Source organism: Panicum virgatum, chromosome 8N (assembly GCF_016808335.1).
Source record: "Panicum virgatum strain AP13 chromosome 8N, P.virgatum_v5, whole genome shotgun sequence".
NCBI classification, from domain to species: Eukaryota; Viridiplantae; Streptophyta; class Magnoliopsida; order Poales; family Poaceae; genus Panicum; species Panicum virgatum.
The window spans coordinates 39308936-39314609 of NC_053152.1; the positions used below are offsets into that span (position 1 = coordinate 39308936).

Consider the following 5674-nt stretch of genomic DNA (forward strand, 5'->3'; position numbering starts at 1 on the left):
CAATTAAGGTATGAATTAGAGATATAAAACTATAGAAAAAACAACTTTGGAAACAAAGGGAAACATAAATTTTAACATAAACAAATCCTCTCAAAAAAATTTATATGGATTACGAACAACAGAAGTTTGAGGGTGCCTTTAAAACCCCACAAATGCCAAATTGAAAATACCAAAAAAATCCAAAAAAGAAATTAAAGCAAGAACTCAAATAAATGACAGTGCAAGGTACACTAGGAATTTAAGATGTTTGAACTGTGACTGAGAATATTTGTTCTTAATTAAGGTGATTGAAAAAATCACAAAACTACTATGGAAGAAGAAATAAAAAATAGTGAAATCAAATAAATTATAAAATTACAACCACAACCTATATAAATGATAGTGAAATTTGCACTGGGAATTTAACTTTGTTAAACTGTAACACTGGAAAACAAATATTACAATTACTTTATAATATTACAATTAAATATTACAAAGCTGGTGAACAATAATGAGACTGATAGTAAAATAAGAGAAACTGGTCATAGCAACAAGCACAAAACAGATAATCAACTCCTCATCAGTCTTGGTTTCATGCTCGATGATTTTGTTGGCAAATAATGCCGCTGAAGGAATGGAGTTCTTCTCAAACAGGGACAAGACAACAGCTTTACCACCAGAAGAATCAGAAGGGAAAGCTTTGGGACCAATTGAAAAGCCAAGAACCAAATGAACATTGATACTGTCAGAAAAATGAAAGAAAAATATCAAAAACAATTGGAATATCAGCTAGACCAATGGAATGAATTGTAAAAGTAAAAGGTCATACAAACGAACTTAAAGAAAAGACAACTCCATACTTCAGATTCTTCACAACCATCGCTCTCAGTGTTAGACAGAGAATCAGACTTATCTCCAATGTCTACACCATCAGATTCCTGCGTGCTAACAATGTCAACGAAATCCCTGGATCTCTTCCTTGCCATCTACAAAAATTTAAAAAGAAGAATAAAACAGTAGGCTTACAAAAACAGTAAGCAAAATAGAACCTAAAATGCAATGTAAAAAAAACAATAAGCTAGATTAATTTAAACTATAAGCTAGAAGCAAGCTTATCACAATATTCAAACAACATATTTTTGTAACTAGATATTTTTGTAACCTATCAACACAAAACAAAACAAAAAGGGTCCAAGTGATTCAAAGCAAGAAATATCCTAAATCTGTCCTATGAAAATGAAGAAAAAAGTATGAAGCAAAACAATCTGAAAACAGAGACTTGATAGTAAGAGTAAAAAATTCATGTTCTAAACGAACATCAAGGAAAAATTTCTCACCAAACAAATGATGAAAATAAAAAACAATCTACACCGTAAGTCCGTAAAACCATCTGGGAATGAAGCCTACACCGGTAAACAATTCTACTGCCGATTAATCTACTCCCCTGCAGCCTGATTAATCTACTTCCCTGCAGCCTCTCAACAGAGCAAGGCCGCCGCCACCGGTGCCGAGAAGGAGCTGGTCCAGTAGGACGTGCGGGCCCAGATGCTCGCGGCGGAGAGGATCCTGCGCGCCCACTAGCACGCGGATGACGAGCGGCTGGAGCGACGAGAGAGAAAGAGAGAGGGGGGGGAGGGGGGGGGGGGAGGATTCGAGTGCCCAGAGAGGCACGCAACAAGGCAATCAAGCACGCTACACACACTGTGAGAGAGAGAGATGGCAGCGTCTCGCAAAAAAAGAGAGAGAGAGAGAGAGATGGCAGCGGCCGCCCCGCCACAGCAGAGGATGCGGGGCATCATGCGGAGGCTGCCGAGAAGGAGACAGCGGCGGCAGCACAGGTGCAAATGCAGACGGAGGCACAGCCGCGGCCACAACGGGATCACGGTCAAAATCATCGAGAAATTGCAAACAACAGATTGGAAATGACCTAATTGTATCTCAAAAACAAGCAAATAGAGACGCAGAATAGATCAAATAGAAATGGGGAGAAAGATCAGGATGGAACTCTAAAATCGCCATACCTGGATGAGGAGAAATGGAGAAATGGGGAAAGTGGAGCTACGAGGATGGAGATAAAATATAGATGCGGAGCTCAAAATACAAACAGTACAGCCAGCCCCACATGTCAAAGATGGAGAAAAAATAGAGTGATAGGATAGATTAAAATGAGCCCAGAAGCATGTGACGCCACAAATTTGAGTGAAAGAGAGCTCTAGATCACACGAGTGAGATATAGCTTTCCTTTAAAAAAAGAGAAGTGGGTGGGATTGTTTCAGGTAAACTGCTATTTTGAAAGTTTTGGTTCTTTATAACGTAGATTAACAAACCAATGGCACATGGGAGTTGGGAGGAGCGCATTAGCTGACAGTACAGTTCTATGGTACCAGCTGAGAAGAAATGTACAATGGACTGAGATGTTCACATTTGGTCCCACCATTTTTAAAAAGGTTTATTTGAAGGTTATGCCGGTTGAGTTACCATTTGATTCTAAAACCAGCCCATGTTAGTGCCACCCTGGATTAAAACCCAAGTGGAATGACAGGGGTAACATGTCCATTTGCCCAGTATTTGACTGGTAGGGATGTAAATTTCCTCTCAAAAAAAGTGTCACATAGATTGCCTTTTTTACTTTATGTTTTAAACTCATTTGTTTTTTCTTGCAAAACGCATTCATGATTACATAGTACATATTGCTCGTGTATGTAATGTAGTCCTTTTACTTACGTTGCTCCCGTTGTACGGTCCCTTTGTTCTGCAGAGAGTATCTGTGTGCAACACCTGCTCGGTTGAGTGCCCCTGATGAGGCTGCCCGCACCAGGGCTGCTATCCGCTCCTGCAGTAGATGTATAGCGTGAAATGGGCTGCACCGGGTCCGGTATTGCTCACGCTAAAGAAGCAGACGCGAGCCTGTCCGCTAGTGCAAGCGGAGGTAGGGGAGGCCGCTACCGGCGACGTGGCATGGGCCCGCACGCTACCGGCCCGCACCCTGCCCTCGCGCCCGTCGGCAGCGCCCCGCCAGCACAGCCTAGCCGCACTGGCCACACTTGGCCGCCGTCGTGCCCGATCCCGCTTGCCGGCGGCGCGGACGCGGCGGAAGAGGAGTGTTCCCTTCGGTGGGAGACCGTGGCGGCAGAGGTGGAGGCTGGGCTGCCACTACACTGCTGCCCGCGGCTGCGCCGCGCTACGCGGGCGCGACGTGGAGGCGCCTGCTGTCGGCTGCCGCCTGCTGCCCGCGGTTGCGCTGTGCTCCGGCCCGCACTCGGAGGTGGGGGAGGAAACCTCATCGCCTCACCCCGTCCAGCACATGCATGCAAGCACCGCCGCCGCCACAGTCGCACCCTGCCGCCCGAACCACCTCGCCCTCTTCCAAATACTCACGCGTGGAGCTTCCTCACGGCCTCCCCGACCTCCTCCCTGACTCATCTCAGCCGGCCATGTGCTAAACCCGCCGCCACCAGCCACTCAGCGCCGCCTAGGCCGCGGTCACCTTCATGCTGAGAACCCCTCCCGGCCTTCCTCTTCCTCGTTTTGCCCCAGAGTCGAGTTTCCCTCACCTCAATGGCGCGGCACTTGTGCGCGCGATGTCCCTGCGCATTGGTCACCGCTGTGATTGGAACGCGGCCTGCGCCACTGCGGCCGCCATGGCTGAGCCGCCGAGCTCATTGCCGGCCACTTGCAACCCCTGTGTCTGGACGCCGATAGGCGCACATGATGCGCCCGGCCTCGGCGAAGCTCCCTAGCCGACCCTTAGCCACCCAGCCGCCGCCTTCACTGTCACCGGTGAGCCCAAGCTCCATGGCCGTCGCCTGCATGCCGCCGGCCCACTCCAGCCGCCGCACACGTTGTCAGCTAGCCACAGCAGCAAGCACCCGCAGGAGGCGCGCGCAGGTGTCTTGGTGCTCGAATGCCGCCTCCCTCCGCCAGTCGTCGCCTCCACCGGTTGGATTGGGTATAGTAGTGCAACGGGCCGAGCCCGGCCAGACCCGGCACGGGCATGATTAGGCCCGGCACGATTAGCCTGGATAACTAATCATGCCAGGCCGGGCCGGCCCACGTGCCGAGCTATTGTGCATGAGCACGGCACGGGGCCTGTTGGGCGTGCCGGGTCGGCCCGATATGCCAGGCGGGCTTCGTGGGCCGTGCCAGCCCGAGCCCGGCTAGGCATCTGCACCAGCCCGCCACTCCCTCAACTCAGAATGATTTCAAGATTTCAAATCTAAGATTCAAATTCACAAATACATTGAAGATTTCACAGAATCACATATACACAGTTCAAACTTAATCAATGATACATCATACACACAGATCACATAACAGAAGCACATTTCATGATAACAAATTTATTAAATTGAGCTGTTTTGAGTGCTGCCTCGTTAAAAACCTTTGTAGGTAAAACCCCACACCTCGTGAGGACAAAACCCTACAAAGAAAAAGAGTACAGCCAGCTCTAAATGTTCAAATGTTCATCACAAGTTCAAGTCTTGGACTTCACAGTCCACAGTCCATAGTTATACAGATTCAATATCTAGATATAAGTTTTCAAATGATTCTTCAAATTCTTCATCCTCTATGAGATGCTGAAGTCTTGCATCGGCTTGCTCCCAGTCCTTGATCAGAGCCAACATCTCCACGACCTCAGAGCCCAGACGCCGTCGTCGCTCCTCGATAATCCTGCCAGTCATACTAAATGCAGATTCTAATGATATTGTTGAAATAGGAACAGTCATTACATCTCTAGCTAGAATTGAAAGAACATGATATGATAGCTTATGTTCATGCCACCAGTGCAAGATATTGAAATCATCATCATACTGGTTAACAGTATCACTATCCAGGTAGGCAGACAATTCAGAACCAGATGCTAGAGAAGCACCAGAAGTAGCAGCTTGCAACTGAGCACAAGCAGAGGTTTTTCTATGCAAGGAGGAAGTAGAACCAGAACCAAGACTAGTAACAGAACCCAGAGTAGTACCAGACAAACTAGAACCAGAAGAAGAAGACTCACCACCAAAGATTCTTCCCCAAGCAGTTTTTCTCTTACCTGTAGGGCCTGATTGGGCAGCCCTTTGCAACCTTACACCACCAAACTTCTCATCATACTTTGCAAAAATAACAGACAACTCAGCCCTTACCTCAGTCAAGTAGCATGAGTAATCATTACCATTAGGCTGAGATAAAAGTCTAAGAACATTGGTGAAACCTTTCAGCTTAGCCCTAGGGTCTAGTATAAATGCAAAGGAGTAGAGCATGGGTATGTCACACCAGTATTGCAAGAACTTATCTTTTATAGGAACCACAACTGATCTTAAGTCTCTATCATTTTCATAATTATTTAGATGGCTAGCTATCTCAAGAACATGATGCAATATTGATGGAGATATGGGGTAATAAACACCAGACATAACAACAGTGGAATCATAGAACTGTTCAAGGAATTCAAAAAAAAATTCAGCAACATACCAGTGCTGGTCTGTCAGGAATGGCTGACCATCAACTAAAGGATGTTGAGTAGTGATGAAAACAGAGAATGTGGCCTTATGGGGCAGGAGATGTTTTAACATAAGATAAGTAGAATTCCATCTCACATCCATATCCAAGTCTAACTTGCGAGGTCTTTCACCAACAGCAATGCAATATGACTTGTATGCAGCAATGCGCTGGTTAGATGAGTTTAGAAATGATATAGCAGATCTAA

At 46.5% G+C, this 5674-nt stretch overlaps 1 long non-coding RNA gene across 2 annotated transcripts; it reads right to left on the reverse strand.

Annotated features, from left to right (window-relative positions):
• Positions 1-368: 368 nt before the first annotated feature.
• Positions 369-2237, reverse strand: LOC120686893. 2 transcript variants are annotated; one of them, XR_005680435.1, is made up of 3 exons: positions 2001-2237; positions 840-965; positions 369-721 (listed from the first exon to the last, which is right to left on the reverse strand). It is a non-coding gene; the product is annotated as an uncharacterized LOC120686893 (long non-coding RNA). The 2 variants fall into 2 exon arrangements; XR_005680434.1 differs by lacking the exon at positions 2001-2237 and having other exon boundaries at positions 840-1595.
• Positions 2238-5674: the final 3437 nt, after the last annotated feature.